Source organism: Mandrillus leucophaeus, unplaced genomic scaffold, assembly GCF_000951045.1.
Source record: "Mandrillus leucophaeus isolate KB7577 unplaced genomic scaffold, Mleu.le_1.0 Scaffold150, whole genome shotgun sequence".
In the NCBI taxonomy this organism is placed as follows: Eukaryota; Metazoa; Chordata; class Mammalia; order Primates; family Cercopithecidae; genus Mandrillus; species Mandrillus leucophaeus.
The window spans coordinates 1,709,029-1,729,042 of NW_012101477.1; the positions used below are offsets into that span (position 1 = coordinate 1,709,029).

The window sequence follows — 20,014 nt, forward strand, 5'->3', positions numbered from 1 at the left end:
AGAAAGAAAGAAAGAAAGAAAGAAAGAAAGAAAGAAAGAAAGAAAGAAAGAAAGAAAGAAAGAAAGAAAGAAAGAAAGGAGGGAGGGAGGGAGGGAGGGAGGGAGGGATGGAAGGAAGGAAGGAAGGAAGAAAAAACATAAAATTCTTTGCTTCTTCACCTTTTGGTCAAAATCAAAATTAGGAATAAAAACTACAGAGTTTGAGGGAAAAAGATTACGGCCTGAAAATTCCCTGCCTAGTTATTCTGTATGAGGGCAGAGGGAAATATTTCTCAGGCTGGCAAAGGCTCAGAACAGAGGCGATCCCTGTTCTCTTGCTGAGAAAATTACTCTAAGTCACTCTACCTGAGCAAAAGATAAATCAATATAAACAACTCAAGAACGAGGAAGTTGTGGTAATAAAGGATTGATAGTGTCCCTTTGGGCATTGTACTTTTTAGTCTGTATTGAGTTCTTTCCACTGCTTGACTAATAGTGGGGTATATGGCATGTGGCAAGCTCTTCCTTTTTAAGAGCGAAAGACATTGCACTTGTAAAACAGGACAAATGGACTTGTCCCCTCCCATCAGCCCCAGAGGGAAAACCAAAGGAGAATTCCATCAGAATACACTCACCCTTTTCATCTACTTGAACTGTGGTCAGCAAGGGTCTAATCAGAGTCAGCCCCAGGAGTGAGCCTTGGATCTCTTGCTGGTGTTTTGCAACATGCCTCACAGGTCTGTCTGCATCCCACTGAAATGCGAAACAAAAGAGCAAGGGATGGATGCTACGCCTGCAGTTCTCTTTCTGAAGCTTTTTATTTTAAATAAAAACTAAGCTCTCTGGATTAAACAGATGCACTCAGGACCGATTGTCCCCTCCATTATTGCGTTCCCTTTAGATGTAATGAGCAAATAAATAAGCGGAACAGTTAAAACTTCACATGACAATTACGTTGACATATGTAAAGGAAACCTCAATTTTCACATTGGCCAAAGTTTTCTTGTGCAGAATCCTTTCTAATCACTGGGAAGAGTTCTTGGGAGTAGGAAAAGTATGTAATTTTATTACAACAAAGGCAACCATCCTTCAATGTGAAACTTTCCTAGTGTTTTCAGTCCAGCTGGGATAAACTACCTTTTGAATGGTGCTGGAGCACTCACAAGTGTTCCTGTCTAAAAACACATGTCACAACCAATCAGAGGGTGAATAATAATCCAGAGAAAAAGAGTCCATACAGTGGGAACATGGAAGAAAATCCTTATGCGGTATATCTCTTGCAGGAAAAAAAAAAGGAAAGAAAATGTCCTTAACTAGTTGGGAAGGCATACAGACTCTCCTATTTTACGATTCTTCCATCAGCACTTATTCTGTAATCATCTTATAATCATGAAAATTTGGCATTTTAATCTTATCTCTACGGGAAAAGTGTAGATGCTGGCACTATGACAAGCACAACATTATAAAAGGACAATTACCTTAAGCTCATACTTTTTTTTTTTTTTTTTTTTTTGATTTCCAAGGAAGAACTCAATTTTCAAGGTTCACAGCAGAACATTTTGCTGTGGCTTTATATACATGGCCTTTCATTACATTAAAAACTCTAAAAGTCTATATATTCCAAACTTAATTATTTCTCTTAGAAGTCACACTATCATTTATTTGTTTTTATTCATTCCATAAATATATTTGGAGCACCCACTATGAATCAGGCACCATGAAGACCATTGGGAAGCAGTATGATAGAGCGGGGAAAATGAGAGCTCTGGGCACAGGTAGTCTGGTTTCAAACCCCAGCTACATTGTGCCATCTTGCATGGTTTTGGATCTGTTCCTTAACTTCTCTGAGTCTGATTTCCTAATTTATAATATGGAGAAAATACTAAGACAAACTTATCAGGTTATTATGATGATTACAAGATTCTCTACTGTAATCCTCGCAATTAAACATGCAACATGTTTAGACTGTGATGATGATGATGATGCCTACTTCTCAGTAACTGCATTTTACCATTTATAGTCTTAAAGGAGGAAGACTACCTGTATTTTTGAGATATCAGAAGCCCATATGGAAATTGCACTACTCAAAAGAAGCAACCTTTGGATCTTCTGGAAATGATTCAGCTTCTGTCTTCCAAGACTTTCTAAAATCCAAATATCTTCTAAATTCTCAAGATCCATTGTCCTCCCAACTGTACTCTTCAGTTATCACCTGCAGATCCTGGCTCCAGGAAACAATGTAACCCAAGGATGGTAAACATTTTTGAGGCAATAGAATGGCCATGAGCATCCTTCTAACTTGGCTAGGAATTGTTCACAGTGTCAGGACAAAACAGTTGGCTTCTACCATGGTGCACACGAGAAACCCGGTAACAAACTTTAAAAACTATCCTTGAAAGAAAAGGAGCTGTGTCACTTACCGTTAGATGGGCTTATCGGGGATTCTGGAACACCCACCTGACTTTATCTAGGTACACTGAAAGTTCCCGTTACCTGTTTAGGACACACTGAACTAGGATGACCTATTCTTATGAGCAGTACCTAATGTCCTCATTAGGTACTTACACCGGTGGGATTGAGGACATAACAGCAGTATGCTGGAACTGGCTTCAGCCATTTGCTCACTATTCAGGATTTTTGCAGCCTGGTTGTTAAATCTTTCTTAGCCTGAGATTGGTCATGGTGGAAACATTCACATCATGAAAATCAGCAAATGCTACAAATCAGGATGTTTTTCCCCCAAGGGAGTAAGTTTACAAACACATCACTGAAGTTTAGTACCTCCCACTTTGAAAAGTTCTGAGCTGGGGTAGGTATCAGCAATACCCGGGGACATTTTTTCCTCTAAAATATAATCTAATGAATTACATACACTCTCTACTGCTGGTCTGAAACATATATTTTGAAAGAAATACAAGTCACTGCAAAACTAGAACACACATTTTGAAAGAAGTTATAAAAATAAAACTAGATACATGAAGAATATTAGGAGGAGGAGAATGAGAGTGAGAAGTGGGAATAACTACATAATAAAATACATAAATCCAATGAGGGTCTTCCTAAGACGCTAAAAATATGCCAGGCTACATGGTGTTTAAATAATTCTACCTCCAGTATGTGAGGTAAACGGCATGGAATGGGAAGTAGGTGCAAAAATCTCCAGTGTCAAGTGTGATGTACGCATACTTACTTGTAATACTGCGAATTGTTGAAGGAAATGACTGCCTCTTACTAGTTTTTGTGCCCCCAATGTCTATCACAATCCTTGGCATAGAGTATGTTTTCAGAATATGTTTCTAGAATATATGAGTGGGTGACTGAACAGGTAAATAGTAGTAATAATAACTTTAATCTCTTATCACACTCCCTATTAACCATGGATACCAATAAAATTGTTTCAAATAAACATTAGATGACATTACTGCTTTGTTTGGAGCCCTACAGTGGTTTCTGTCTCACTCAAACTCAGTAACCCTAGCCCCAAATTCTGTTATGATCAGTCCTCTGCCTGATTCTCATCTACTCCTCTGCCTCTCATTCACAAATCTCTGTTTGTCCTTAACCTTCTTTCATTTCCTTGAATGTCTGATTCCTGACACATACCTTTCAGACTCCGCTTTTTCTTCCTTTAGACCTTGACTGGCTCATACTTTGCCTCATGCAGATCTTTGCTCAAATGACATGTCCTGAAGGACAATTTACATGGCCAAACTACCTAAAATAGAATGACTATCTCCATGGCAATGTTTGATCTCCTTAACCTGTTTTATTTCTCTGTATAGCACTTACCACTATCTGACATTTTTTGATTCTATGATTTGTTACTCTTCCTCATCTTTTTGTGGAGTGAAGCTCTATGAGGCTAGGGATTTTTCCCATCTCGTCTTCTATGACACCATTGGTGTCTGAACAGTGCCCATTATGGAAGGATCTCATTAAATTTTTGATGATTGATGAGTGAATGCCTTAATTAACAAAAATTCAAGAGTGATTGATCTATGCAAAATAAACTAAAGCAGTATCCTGATTTACAGAAAAAATAAACAACCCTGCTACCTGCTTCACTAGGCAAGCTCATGAATCTGCCCCTGCTAAGTGTGACAGCTCTCCAGTCTGAATCTCCAATTATTGACCATGTCCTGAGTAACAGAAACACAACATATTCACTTGTACAATGCAGGCAAACACAATTTAACATGTCCAAAAGCAAACTAAATGTATCCCCCACCCCACCCCCGCCACTCTCAATTTAATTCCTTATCTCAGTTTCAGACATTGGCAAAACCAGAAAAAATGGGATCTCATCCTAGACATCTCAATGTATTCTTCACACTGCTACCCTCAGGGGCAGCGTTCCAAAATGAGAATACTAACTTCATGCCATTGGTAAAAAATCATTTGGTCCTTACAGGCTAATGCCCAGTCTGCTGAGGAAAGCATGAAGGTTACCTTGACTCTGAGTCAGACCTACTTTTCCAAGTTCATCTCCAATCGTGTATCTTCTTTTCCTGCCTTTAACTAAATAATGTACTCCAAGCATACTAAAGTGACTTTCAGTTTTTTTAATCCTCCATGGTCATTCATGCCACCATCTTTACACCTTCTGCAACCTCTGACTAGATTGTCCTAGCTTTCCCTCGTCTGCCATATGAACATTTTTCCCAGTCCCAAAGTTGCCTTCATGGGAAGACTTTTCTGACACCAACAAATGTTCTCTTGATACATTCTTTGGAAAGACTAGAAGGCAGCTCAGTTCTAACACAGTTTCCCTTTTGAAAAATCCCCATGGTGTATATGTACCACATTTTCTGTATCCAGTCCACCATTGATGGGCATCTTGGTCAATTCCATCCATGTCTTTGTTATTGTGAATAGTGCTGTGAAGGAAAGAAAACCAAATGTGGCACTTTCTGACTTATAAGTGGGAGCTGAACATTGAATACACGTGGACCCAAAGATGGGAACACTGGAGACTGCTTGATGGGGAAAGTGAAACTGGGGAATGAGTTGGAAAGTTATGCTCACTACCTTCATGATAGGATCATTCATACACCCAGCCTCAGCAGCACACAATTTACCCATTTAACAAATCTGTACATATACCTCCTGAACCTAAATTAAAAGTGGAAGAAAAATTAAAAGGAAAAGCTCCAATATGAGTGCTACTCTCTAAGGTACATGTATCTAACCGCATCACTGAGTATATAAGGAAATTCTTTGCAAATGCTGAGAAGAGGGCCAAAGGCCTAACTAATTTTTCAACACTGAAGTCTGAGTTTTACAATTTGTCCCTTTTTTATGGTAATAAATTTCTCTAAAACAAGGAAGGCTGGTGATTAGGCAAGTGGCCAGCAACTCTCAGTTGACAAAGAGCTTTCTTTTCTCAGGCTACATATATTTGGAGAACAATGCCACAGGTAAGATGTCAACATTAGCCCAGTTCCTTTCTAATGGAGAATGTAGGTCTCCCTTCCATGCTATCTGCCAAGAGATGTCACTCTGGTTGTCCCTTTAAATTCTACAAGCACTTTGGGCTTTGGTCTATGCCAATACTTTCAAATCAACTTTCAATACTTTGGTGTATGCCAACTTATAGAATTGTGGTTTGGGGAGTAAACGTAGAAGTTTTCTATTTACTTATTAATGCAGTTATTTGCTTATTCTACAGGTAAGTAGTACCCATGTCTCTAACACCAGCTTTCAGCCCATTTTCATCTTTTACCCACCCTTAGTTGTTCACAAAAATAATCTAAATATCTGTGACCCCTTCCATTCCAGAAAGAACAAAGATATCAATATTACAAGAAATCAGACTTTCAAATGTGGGTTGCAGTTAAGAGTAGAAATACTCCCTGCCCTGTTTCTAAGGACACAGGTAATATACATCCCTGCTTCATGCTTTGGGCAGCTGTCTGGATGAAAAATCTCAGAGTGGGGCATCGGTCAATGATGAGGAGGACACTTACTTAAGTCCTGTATGCCTAAACGTTTTGGAAAGCTAAATTCTCTTTTTGCTTCAAGTATTAGTTTTCTACTTCTGTGTAACTACAAATTTAGTGGCTTAAAAATGACACCAGTATATTATCTCACAGTTTCTGTAAGTCAGAAGTCTGGGCCCAGCATAACTAAATTCTCTGCTGAGAATTTCACCCAGCAAAAATCAAGATGTCAACAAGGCAGGGGCTGGAGTTCTTGTCTGGGGCTTGGGGTCCTCTTCCAAGTTCACCAGTTGTTGGCAAGATTCATTCCTTTGTGGTTGCTGAGCTGAAACCCTTGTTTCCTCACTGGCTGTCAGCCAGGGGACATTCTGAACTCCTAGAGGCTGCCTACACTTCTTGTCATGTGGCCCCTCCATCTTTAAGCCAGCAATGGTGCCTTGAGTCTTTCTTGTGCTTTGAATCTCCAACTTCCATGACGCTGGATAAAATGCTCTGCTTATATCAGGCTCATGTGATTATCCCAGGGTCACTGGGATAACTTTCCTATCAACTGATTTGGGACCTTGACTCCATTTGCACAATTCTTTCACAGAAGCAGCTAGATTAGTGTTTGCTTTAATAACTTAGAGTAGGTGTGTGTATACCAGGGGTAGGAAATCTTGAGGTGGGAACATCTTAGAATTCTGTCTACCACACCTTCTCAGAGTATTAAAGAAAGTGGATTTTAGAGAGAACTTTTTTTTATCTACACCCTAAGTATTCTCTTGTATATTGTTACTTTTCTGCACATCTTTGCCTGAATGTCTTTTCCTTAGCATGTCCTCATTTCAGAGAGTATGACAGAGTAGAGGAAAATAAGCTGGAGAAAGAGACAAGACAGATATAGCAGAGCCATGCTGGTCATATTAAAGAATGTTGATTGCATCTGCCTTGTAGTGGGATGTATTAAAGGGCTTTAGGTAGGCATGTAACATGATCGGCTGTGCTGGAAAGGTGCATGAGAAGATGTGAAGAGATCAGTGCAGAACAGTTGCAGTGTTTAGGTGAAAAATGACAGCTGTCTAAATGAGGGTGGTGTCAATGGGGTAGGAAGGAGGTCTTCTCTACTAATAAGACTAATTAGGCATATTCTTAGCTTCCTCTACACTTCTCTTTCATGTTACTTATGACATTATTTTGGAGCTGTTGCTTAACTTGCTCTCCCCCTCTTGACTGTCTTGTGGCATTGTGTCCCTAGAACAGAGCCTAGAATATAGTAGGCAATCAATACACGTTCATGATTCAATGAACGTGTTCTCTATACTATGACTAATCACAGTCCAGATTCAGTTGCTTCCCTTTAGAAGCCTCTGCTGGCCTTGTTCCTGTTTTCGCTGTCTCAGTTCAGAGGGTGCTTGACCCAGTAGCAGTTGGTGTTCCTGTTGTCTTCCTCCCACATACCCAAGGTCAAATGGGTTGGTCCATTCAACCCCAGTTGAACTTCCCTCCTCTCAGCTCATCTTGGTTCTTGGTTAGTGGCCAGGCTTGGACAAGCCTCATCAGGCCTCTGATTGAATTGAATATTATCTCTCCTACCTCGGAGCCTGCAACAGAGCCCACTTTGGCCCCACACCTTATATTCTGCCTCCTCTTGTCTCCCAGGGCACGGTGCAGCCTCAGTCCTGCTTCCTCTCCTAGCCTTTTGAACCAGTTCATGAGTGCACAAGGACAGGAGCTCTCATAGCTTCCAGACTCACCAGGACAAACATTACATTTAATAGACTTTTGCTGTCCTCTTCCGTCCCAGGATCCCAAAACCCCTTGTCAGATTTAATGAGTCCACTTCAAAATGCTTCTGGTTTTCTGTGATTGATCTTCAATATGACTGCTTCTCTCTGCTAGGAAGGTCTTGTGAAAATTACCTTATATCATGGATTTAATTGGCTTCACTCAAATTTTGCTTTCAGTCATTTTAGAAGGCAAGCCAATTGCTCCCACACCCCACTCTCCCCCTTCCTGTGAGTGTCAAGGGAACTGTTTGTGTTTTGTTACCAAGACCGTTGTTGAACTTGAGGCTCCTACAAGAGCAAGACCCTCTTGAGTCTTGGCAACCAAATCCCACATGGCCTCACTCTGTTGATTTTGTCCTCTCAGTCCTGGTCCCTGGTGGACAATTTGTAAAATTAGGAAATTAAGAAAACAGAGACTGAAAAAGATCTGGGAAATGCTTAGTAAGGAAAATTCCTTTATAAAGATGGAACCTCCACAATAAATTTGCCAAGGAAATTTGAGCTGTAGAAACTCACATGAGGTGCTGCAAAAATTAATATTCTCTCTTTCTTTGTCCTTTCTTTCAAAACCTAGTAGATGCTAAATGAACATCAATTTATTTCCTTAGGTGGAAAAAAAGGAAAAACTACAAAACTACCTTTGGATTCAAAATGGCAAGTCAGGGATAAACACACTCCTCAAAATACTGGGAATCAGAGAAGGGTTGATGCAAGCCCTTTCTTGCTATAATTTTCATTAGATTCCTGTGTTCTACTCAATCCCTCCCTTTTCTAGGCTCATGGATTTTATATTCCCAATCCCAAGAAGTATGAAGGATGTTTCTTGAATTAGGTGCCAGATCCCTCTTTCTTACAGTTAATATGATCCTTTCCTCCTTGTGTGAAATATTATACTTGTAAACACTTTACCAGCAGGTTTATTTGAAAAAGAGAAACTATTTTTAGGAGAAGAGATGAAGCCCTGTTTCTGATTTTCTCCATAAATGTTCTGAGTCAGCCAAGAGGATACCTATACCCAATGGGCATAAAGAATGGGAAAGAAAGGAATTCCACATAAACTTGTATAAGGCAAAAAACAAAGATGGGCTGTATCTTCAGTGTGACCACAACTTTCACTTTAAATAAGTTTTACTTAAATCACATCCTTTGAAATTTACATTCAGGGTCTGCCAGGCATTAAGTCTTTCTGCTTTTATAGAAAGATAGTTCTCTCTTAACCAGCTTATGGGGTACAAAGGGAGGCATCTGGGTGCCATGTGAGGCAAAGACACCCTTTAATGTCACCTCTCCAGGGCTGAGGAGCCAGTCCCGCACTCAGGCATAGCTCCCTCCTTGGAAGGCTCCACCTCCTTGGCTGCAAGCTAAAGAAGTAGGGATCATAAACTGCTCTCAGTCTGTGTCATCAAAGGGACTACTGGCTTTTTGGGGTGGGAAATTGTATCTTATTCAATCTTGTCCCCATTGCCTAGAACTGGGGCAAGAAGAAACGAGAGACAGAGAGAGAGAAAGAGAGAGAGAGACTGCTATAGAAGATATGAAAGTAAAAAAAGGCACAAAACCAACTTCAAGATTCACTAAAAATCCAGAAAAGTAACATACTGATTCCCTTTTTAAAGAAAGCTAGCAGGGCTAAGGAGGAACTGTTACCAGTAAAGCGCCTTGGGACCTACCCTAGTATCCTCATGGCTAGAGGTATCCTGAGATCAGAAAAGATACGATGTCATCACCTCCTTCCCCCTAGCAATAGGGACAGTGAGAGCTGTAAGTTACTAGAAGCTGTTACTACAAGACAGAAAGTAGTGGAGAGAAGTGTCAATTATGTATGAAATACAATTGTTCATTTAGCAAACAAATTCGAGACTTCACATATTTTGTTAATTTGTGCAACTTATTCTAAAAGTTGAGGCTGAGTTTGTCAACATTTTACATCTCATGGCCATATGCTGTACAGAGCAACATCATTATTCTGTATTACAGGAAGGTCCTAAGGATCACAAAAATATTTAACATACCTATTCTTAATTACTATGTAATCTTCGCATGGAAAGAGTGGAGTTGAGCTGGATAGAATACAACACACATTTTCAGAGTACACTTTAGGGGCTAGGCACCATGTCAGGGACTTTTTTTTTAACCCTAAGTCATTTGATTTGCCCAGCTACCTGTTCTCACACCCAAGTACCCACATCCAAATTAAAGATGATAAATGGCAACTCAGAGAACTTAAATAATTTGTCCAAGAGCCATAGAGTTACTGTCTGGAAAAGCTGGTATTTGAAATTATGTCTATCTGCTTTCAAAGACCATTCTCCTTCCATCACACCGTGCAACTGAAATAAAGAGCCAATTGAAACATAATTGGGATGTGCTAATAGATGTCCCTAGCAAAGACAGAGACAAATGTTCTGGGAATGGGGACTGAGAAAGTCTAAGATAACCCAAAATTCTGGTCATACCTAGGCTATTAAAACTCCTCTTACCAAGCTCATTATCAGTTCTTTGCTTACAAATCCAATGTATCCTATGCAAACTAGTAGTTTTTCCCTAAAATTATGATAACACAACATGGAAATCTAGAAATAGAACTGATCTTAAACGCGAGGGGATCCTAAGATAGAAAATAATGGTTTCCTCACCCTCCCTTTTTTCCTTTTCCTTCTTTCTCTTTTCCCTTCTTTTTCCTCCTCTTCCTCCTCCTCTTCTTCCTCCTCTACTTCTCTCCACATTTCTTGGCTTTCCCTATATTTCTTGAATTCCTTCCTACTACAAACTACCTCCATTTATTTGAAAAGAGAGAAGCAGAAGTGGCTACCAAAAGCTCAACTTACGTTATTTCAGTCTTACAGTGACAGGAGACAGAGTCAACTGAATAAACTCTTCTCTTATCAACATATGATATCTTCTTGAATGATCTCAATTGGCCCTTTTGGGTCATAGGCTCAGGTTACATACTGATCTCTATAGACAAGGTTCATGACAGGTGACCCACACTTGTGACTTGGTGCCAAGGGAAAAACGTGACTTATTCTCATCAAAGCCACATGGAATGGAGAAAGGCTAAGTTCTCAAGAGGGAGGAGAGGCTGTTACCCTGTTTACATAAAAAAGAGGGAGGGGACATTAATTTAAAAAGAGGGAGGGGACATTAATAATAAAGCAGACATTAATTTACACATATTCACAAAGATACTTTTTGGACCTAACCTCATGTATATTCTGAGATGCATCTGTCATCCTCTTTTTAAATTTCCAAAACAACTTCCAAATTAGGAATTGTTCTCTATCATCTCCCATTTTACTACCATTTTCTTATAGCCAAAGCTACAATGATGATACACAAACCGCCTATCAAGGCATGGAGGTCTCTCATGGTTTGGGTGATGTAGTGGTGATAATGTTGAAAATGATAACAGATACCATTTACTGAGCACCTACTATGTGTTTATGAACTCAGGCTCTAAAGTCACAGATAGATAGACCTGGTTTCAAATCAAGATCCTTCTCCCGCAACTTGTAAGTTGTGGGATCTTTTCACTGCACTGTTTCCTCATTTGTAACATGGAGGGGGAGGTTATAATAACATTGCCTCAGAGCACTTTAGCAAAGTTAAGTTAGAAATATGCCTATAAAATGTTAGGTGCAATGCCTGGCACATACAATAAACATCAATACATTGTAGCTACTATTTTTTGGTCTCAGTCACTGCTCTAGACATTTTATTTGATCCTCAACAACTAAATAAGAGGAAAGTATTATCCTAATTTCTTTTACAGGTAAGAAACTAGAGTCTTAGGAAAAGCTGAATAACGTACTCACTCATAGCTCATCATAATAGCAACCTGGGATTTAAAGATGTCTCTTTGATTCCAAAGCCATTTGATCACCAAAGGTTTGCTGTCACCTTTGAGAAAAGCTAGATCATAATTTGGTAAGGGGTAAAATATTTGAAACCAGTTCTATACGTGAACATTCAAGATGCACAGTGGCCAAGGTGGATGACGGGAGTACCCGTGGTGTCTGTTCACGGCTCTATAATTTCTGTCTGAACCCTCCTCTCCCCTATTCTCCTTAGTATTCTGTTTATCATCTTGCAGACAAGCCATGGAGTAGGTTTAGAGCTGCTGTCAGGGCACTGCTGCTCAGAGACTCTGGGAAGTAGTGAAATTGCCGTCTGGTGTTATTATTTCTTTAATATGTTGCGGGTATTTTGTGGGATGAGTGGATTGAGGCTAGGACCTATGCCAGAGGCCTGCACCTTGTTGTCGGAGTAGCATCTCAGGGTTACCCAGCTGAGGGTAACAACGCTGTTAGAGGTCATTTCTGTTTAATGAAGTGCTGAGAATGGGCCAGGCTACCTCTATCTTCCTTCCACGGCTGCTCCAATTTGTGTCCGATCCCAGGCTAAGTGTTCCCATCTGTGTTATTCTATTAACTGAAAAGGAAGGAATTAGCACATGAACTTGTCACATCTTGTGACCTGTTGCACACTGAGATGGGAGGTAGTGGCAGAACAAACAACATTCTTCTTCTCAGCGCCCTTCCTACTTACTGAGGAAAAGAGGGAAAGCAGTTCTGACTCCATGAAACACACGTGCACCATTCCTAAAATCAGGCTGGGCCTCTCCAGGCTGCACCTTATGCAGAGCTGAGGGGAGAGGGTGGCAGAACCTCAAAGGAAACTTCCCCTGTCTGCCAAGCTCCAGATGGAAGACCTTCCCACGGAAATACTTGCTGGAGACGCGTTGCTGACACAGAGTGCTGCCAGGGAAAAGGGCCTCTGCTGGGGCCGCTCCTGCCCTTTTTCCCAGGGAAACACAAGGCTGAGACGGTGGCAGAGGCCCTCAGAGGACGTGTCTTGGTGGAAGGCCCCCAGCAGGGCCCTGCATGGGTAGACTCAGGGGAAATGCTGACCAGAAACTGGTGCCTGCAACTTGCCTCTCCCACACAGGTTTTGAACGCAACATGACACATGTTGAAGGTGTCTTTGATCCATACTTCCTTTTTACAAGGCTTTTATAGGAATCCAAGCTTGACTAAGTGTTGGATACAGATTTAGAGCGAGAATACACTTGGGTATGAAGTGTTCGAGAGAACTGGGCTCCATCTCGTGCTTTCCTGATGGCGCCGGTTTGTACCAGTTTGCCTTGGCAGAAACTCAGTTAGGATACGAGAGAAAGACAGAAAAAAAAAAAAGAAAAGGAAAAAGAAATTCTTCTTTTAAAATCCAACTAAATTATACCCCCCGCAACTGGCACAGACCAACAACAATCACAGGCTGTCTCTCCCGGGATAGCGACGGGACCCATCTCACGGGTGAGTTGCTCAAGACTGAAAGAGGGCTCTGTAGGCCCCAAAGAAATTTTGCCCAGAAGAAGGGGCTCCCTGCCAACTCGGACTGCCACCAAGAGACATTGTCTGCTTCCTACTTCCCATGTCCTCTCAAAAAAGAAACACTGCTACACGAAGACAAACACCGATTCCAGGATCTCACAGTCCCAGCCTATGTCGTGACCTCCAGAAATAATTTCCATCAGCAAGTATTCAAATATGCTTTTTTTTCCTCTTTGATTTCCTCCATTTTTAGAATTTTATGGCACATACAGGGAGCCACTGTTAGGGTAGTTCTAGGCAGGCTGTTCTCTTCCTCACCCCCATCAATAAGTTGTGAATCAGTAAATCAGGGGTGAAACTGAGGATTCTGAACTCCAGAAAGCATCATCTGACCCATGGGACTGAGATACAGATGGTGCAAGAACTTCACCTCTAAACACTTGGAATTGGAAATTCACCCAGCCCTGAATCCACAGATGATACTTGACTCAGCCAAAACTTGACCTGAACCCTCCTGTTAAAAGGATATATTGGATTCTGACTTTAATGATAGGAGTGCATGCCACCCATATTTTTATGCCCTTTCTTGTACATGATATCCTCAGTTATTAAGGGGTTCCCTGGCTTCCCTATACTTTAGATAAGCCAGGACTCCAGGAGGAAACTTTTGCAGGTGATGGATATGTTCATGGCATACATTGCGATAATGGCTTCAGGAATGGATGCTTATGTCCAGACTCATCAAGTAGCATACATTAAATATGTACAGCTCTTTGTATGTGCAGCCATATTTCATAAAAGGTGTTTTAAAAATATTAATTCAAAGAATATTTATCAAATAGACATTTTACAAAATACTATGATTGCCATCGATAATACATAAGTGATCACAATGTATGATGGTCTAGAGTAGGCATTACAGCCTTATAATAAAATAATTACAACCAAATGTAATAAAGATATTAGATATTTATTAAGGCTTGAATATTACTCAGGGCTGTGAATATATTAGAGAATAATCAATTGTATAGAGTAGGTGCTATTGTTATTCACATTCTGCTGATGAGGAGACTGAACTCCAACGGGCTGGGCAACTTGCTCATAAATATTCTATTGTAAGTGACAGTGCTCTGGTCCTCACCCTTGCAGCCCAAGTCCAGAGAACCTGCTCTTTAAATGCTATTGTAGGTCTCTGTAGGAACTGTTGAAGGAGCAGTTAATCTATCTAGGCCATAGAAGGAAAATAATGAAAATTACTTTACACCACTGCATTTTCCTTTGTCTATTATTTGGCCCCCACATGGCCATGTTCCCATCTCCAGCTCTCTTGCCTGAGCTCCACACTGTGAGCTCCAGCTTCCACTGCTCATCTGCACCCATGGGGCCAAAGGTGCCAAGAAGCCAATGTATCCCAATCTTGGCTGATAATCTTTTCTCCTAAATATTCCTTTCCTTCTAGATTTTCTGGTCAGTGGAAGACCTGATTTTCTCCTTGAAAAGCTAAACAGAGGCTACCAGCTATGGCCTGTCTTCAATCTAACAGCAAATAGGCTGAGCATGGTGGCTTATGCCTGTAATCCCAGCACTTTGGGAGGCCAAAGCTGGTGGGTCACTTGAGGTCAGGAATTTGAGACCAGCCTGGCCAACATGGTGAAACCCCATCTCCACTAAAAATATAAAACATTAAATGGGCTTGGTGGCAGGCGCCTGTAATCCCAGTTACTTGGGAGGCTGAGGCGGGAGAATCACTTGAACCCAGGAGGTGGAGGTTGCAGTGAGCCAAGAGCACACCACTGCACTGCAGCCTGGGCGACAGAGTGAGAGGCTCTGTCTCAAAAAAAAAATTAAATTAAAATTAAATTTATTATCTAATTAAATAAAAATTAGATAATAGTATGGAGTATCAAAATAAGACACGCCCTTTCTTGGAATGAAATGTTGTTCTCACTTACAATAGAGATAAATAATCACCCATGTATTCAGTTTAGGTCTTTTTCACCAACTAGAATATAAGCTCTCTGAGGGCAAGGACTAAGTTTCATTTATCATTGATCCACAATGCTTAGTATGGTGCCTTTAAATGTTTGATAATTATTGTTGGATCAATGAATGAATCCCTGTTTCCACTGTCATTTCCTCTGTGTTGGACTCCCTACCTAATGGCTGCTCATTCTTTTTAACACTGAAGTAATATCTGCTATGTGCCAGGTACTTTTCTAGGTCTTATGAATGCAGAGCTAAACAAAACAACTTACCCTTGAGGAACTTATGGTTTCTGGAGGCTGAACTGATCTTTTAAAATCTTAGATAAAGTGCTGCCCTGGTGAAAACTCTCCAGTGGCCTCCCATTCTAAGTAAGAGAAACATCTGAACACAGCCTGGCCCACAGGATGCTCCCTGACCTTCCCTTGCCTCATGCCACCTTTCCTGTTGGTGAGTATTTACAAGCTACACTAGCGGCCCCCTGTTTTTCTCTTTCTTGAACTTGCTAAGTACATCCTTCACTTTGGGCAGTAGCTTCTTCTTCTTCCCTGAATTCACCTTTTTCTGATCTTCACCTGCCTAGATTCTTAGGTCATTCATTTCTCAGTCTTAATAGCAGTTCCTAAGATAAGTTTTTTCAGGTGACCCAATAAATGTGATCCTCTAGTCTGTTGTACTACCCTGTGTTAATTCTCTCCATAGTGCTCATGGCTACCTAATACATTCTTGTGTCTTTATTAGTTTATCATCTCCCTCCTGTGCTAAAATGTAAGCTGTAAGAAATGTATCGTCTCTGATTTGTTTACCATTGCACCCCATTATCAGAACAGGGTCAGGCACATCTTTGATGCTCAATAAATAAGAGATGAGGTACTGAATTCTTGAATAAATAAACCTCTACTAAGGTACTGGCCACGTTCTTTTCTCTTCTCATTCAACAGCAGGTTAAAGAAGTGAGTTTTGTTTGTTTGTTTTTTTAATTTTCAACAAACTATTTGTTATATTATCTATTGCATTCATTATTTGATGGTTTTATTGCATTGTGTTCTCAGTTGTTTATTGAAGCACTGCTTACACTGCTCAGAAATTAAACTTTTTTTTTCAAATCAATAAAGATCGGGTAAATAAACTGCTTTACCTCCATAAAAGAGAGAACTCTACAGCCATTAAAATGCTAATATAGGCCTTTATTTATTGATATGGAAAGGTTTCCATAGGATATTATTGATTAACAAGCATTTTATAAAATATTATTAATCAGTTCACTAAAATCGTATATGTGTGTTCTAAGAGAGATGTTCAGCAAAATGTCAGTGCGTGTTTCCTCTGGGTTGTGGGATTTTAGGTAATTTTAAAATATGACTTGCAATTTATCCATAAGTTAATGTTTACAATTATTACACAATACTTCACTACGTGGAAGGAAATTTTCAAAAGCTCTTTTTAATTTAAAAAAATGAAAGTTAAAAAACAATGAAGTGAGGTCTGGCATGGTGACTGACACCTCTAATCCCCGGGAGGATGAGGCAAGTGGATCGCTTGAGGTCAGAAGTTCGAGACCAGCCTGGTCAACATGGTGAAACCCCCATCTCTACTGAAAATACAAAAATTAGCTGGGCGTGGTGGCGTGCACCTGTAGTCCTAGCTACTCAGGAGGCTGAGGCAGGACAATCACTTGAACCTGGGAGGCAGAGGTTGCATTGAGCCAAGATAGTGCCACTGAACTCCAGCGTGGGTAAAGGAATGAGATTCTGTCAAAACAAAGAAGAAGAAGAAGAAGAAGAAATGAACAAAAAACAGAAAGAAATGAAACAAGGCTTTTCCATGGATTCCTATCACCCATAGCATAAAGTCTGAACTCCTTAATGAGATCTAAAGGCTTTCCTTTCTCTCTAGACTCAAACTCTAACAATGCTCCCCATTAGAATCCTAAATCCAGGCATAGTCCTTCACTTGCAGTTGTCTAAGACTGACTACTTGGCCTCACTCTTGCCATTTCCATTTTCATGGCTGTTCCCTTCACAAGCAATGCCCTCCTTTGGCCTTGCCAATCAGGGACACACCTGTGGATCTTTGAGGATTCAGCTTCACACCCCACTCTCTCTGACACCTTTCCTTAAATCTGGCCACTGGCTGTGTCAAAACCCTGTTCTCTTTTCACACCAATATCTGGGTATCCACCTGTTCACATTCATGTCCTGTTTAATAGCAGGTACTATGTCCTGGTAATTAAACTATGTCTAATAATTATGGAAGATAACCTTGTTCTCAATTCTCCTTCACTACGACCCTAAAAGTGCCATCATTACCTCAATTTGACAGCAAGGAACATTTAAGTGAGTTTCCCAATCATACCCAGTAGTAGTGCCAGGATTCAGATCAACCATTTCTGCTCCACATTTTATGCTCCTACTCACTATCCTCTGCATCCCCCATCTGTCATAGAACATGGAACATTGTAAGATTATTTAGATTTATGGAGTGGTCAGCGTACCAAGCCATAAATTCTCACACTGGAATGAGGCGCCATCCTAAATACAAGAAATAAAGCTCAGCACTTATATATCCACAGCTTTTTTGATTTAAATTATTTGTCTTGTACTGTAATTACTAAAGTTTTCCCTGAAACAAAGACTTTTGAAGATGCACTTTCAATAATGTCTCATGATGGAAGGCCTCAATCTTAATACCTTGCTTCTATTTAACACTTTAGTTGATACCTTAGAGCATAAAACTATACTACGGTTTATTACCAGAAATTTAAAAATAAAATGAGATAATCAAGAATACAGAATACATTCATCGAGTACAGTGTGTGGAGCTCTAGATTCCAAGTGCCTGGGATAAAATTCTCATTTCACCTTTTACTCACATTGGACCTTGGGCAAGTTGCTTTTATTTTCTATGTCTCCATTGCCCTATAAAATGGGGATGCTAATAGTACCTTCTCCAAGGTGTTATTTTGAGGATATAATGAAATAGTACAGGCAAAATGCTTAGCACAGTCTGGAGCATAATAGGTGCCTAATCAAGCATAAAATAAAAAAGTAGCTATTGTTATCACTATTTTCCATTCTAAGGACTATTGCATCAGGAAGACTAGAGGCCAGGTAAGGCACTTAGAAGATTGAAGTCACCTTGATCCAATATTTAAGAGGAGGTGGTGAAGGAAAATGAACTTTCTTCACTAAACCCATGCTGACATATCTCAACAGACTAATAAATCCTTTACCAGATAACATTTGCCTCTTCCTAGACTATACTTTCCCTGTATTTTATTCTAACAGGGTTGCAGTGTTCTTTTTCCCGGATTTTTTTTTTCATTCTTTTCAGTGACACTCTTCTCTAATTCTAGCTTAGCACTGATCCCAGTTCCAAAAGATAAGGGGTAAATAGGTAAGCACTGTGTCCAGGAAGCAGGGAAAGGGGGTGAGAATGAAACCTCTATTCTGCCACATGTAGAACTTACTCTCTTTCTACCCTCTTTTAGACCACAGTGCCAACCAAGAGGAGACTGGCAATGTTCCAAGTCCAACAGGGTCCCAGAATGGGAGCCCAAAATGTGTACATCCTGAATATTCAGACATGTCCGGGAATGCCTGGAGGGTCAGCCAGGCAGGCAGGACATGAGCCAAGGAGCCTCATGAGTGGTTTTCCAAACTATCTGATGATTCTCTCCCCTATCTGGCCCATAGCCCTGTTAGAGCAACTATCTTATTCTGTTTCAGGTTTAAACTTGTCTGTTGGTTCCTTACTAAATACCAAATTCACTGAGGTCTTCAGTGATGTCTACTTTATTAGTGTAGACACTAATTAGTATAATGTAGTGGTGTTCACCCAACACCCAGAAGAGGTCCTGACTCATAGAATACACACAATAAGTATGTCAGAAATAAATGACTGAATAAATTAATGAATGAAAGGGAGCTGAAGAATGATGTTTGATGCAAGGAAAGTGATTTTCTGGATAAAGGAGTAGCCATTTTGAATAAAACAATCATGGGGAGTTATTTAAATGGCATTTCGCCACCCCAGCCCTGGGAACTTTTAACAATATACTGTAAGGAAACAATTTCTTGTGAAACAAATTCCCGTGAATCTCTGTAATCAAGGACAACACTGGACATCCCTGCTTTAAGTATGTTTCCTAATGGCATATAACAAGGGTGTTTGGGGTGAGTTCCCTCATGAGTTATATAACCACTTGAAGACACCGGAGAACAGAAATAAGCAGAACCTATAAACCTGGAAGCCATTTCAGAAGGAAACATCCCTGAAATGACCTGGGAACCCAAGTAGCTAGAAATTGAGTAGGAGTTCACACAGAGGGTCACTGGAGAAAGGAGGAAAAGATGTCTTCTGTGATGAAAAGTTTTTAAAATAAGGACTATGCTGTGTACTTACTCTGTGGCTGTGGGCAATTTATTCAACAATGAAGCGGAAATTTTCATAGTATCTGCCTTGAATGTTATTGGTAGTTTAAGTTATATAATATGGCTGGGCATGGTGGCTCATGCCTGTAATCCCAGCACTTTGGGAGGCCGAGGTGGGTGGATCACGAGGTCAGGAGATCGAGACCATCCTGGCCAACATGGTGAAACCCCATCTCTACTAAAAATACAAAAATTAACCAAGAGTAGTGGCGGGCGCCTGTAATCTCAGCTACTCAGGAGGCTGAGGCAGGAGAATTGCTTGAACCCAGGAGTCAGAGGTTGCACTGAGCCAAGATCACCACTGCACTCCAGCGTGGTGACAGAACGAGACTCCATCTCAAATAAATAAATAAATAAATAAATAAATAAATAAATAAGTAAATAATAAAAGTTATATAATATATGCAAAATGTTCTGCATGGTTGCCAATGCGTGGTAATTATAGTAGGCATGATAGCAATGGAGTTGATGCTAGAAAGAGGTGAACATGTGTAAGCTTGTCAGAAATACTCCATTTCTATCAGGGTAGGCAAGTCTTCAGTAGAGTTATCCCAATTCTGGTATGTGGGTAGTGAGCCAGA

The 20,014-nt window shown here is 40.3% G+C and overlaps 1 pseudogene; it reads left to right on the plus strand.

Moving 5' to 3' along the window:
- The window catches only part of LOC105535805, a 145,327-nt pseudogene that overhangs the window by 12,494 nt on the left and 112,819 nt on the right, over nucleotides 1–20,014 (plus strand).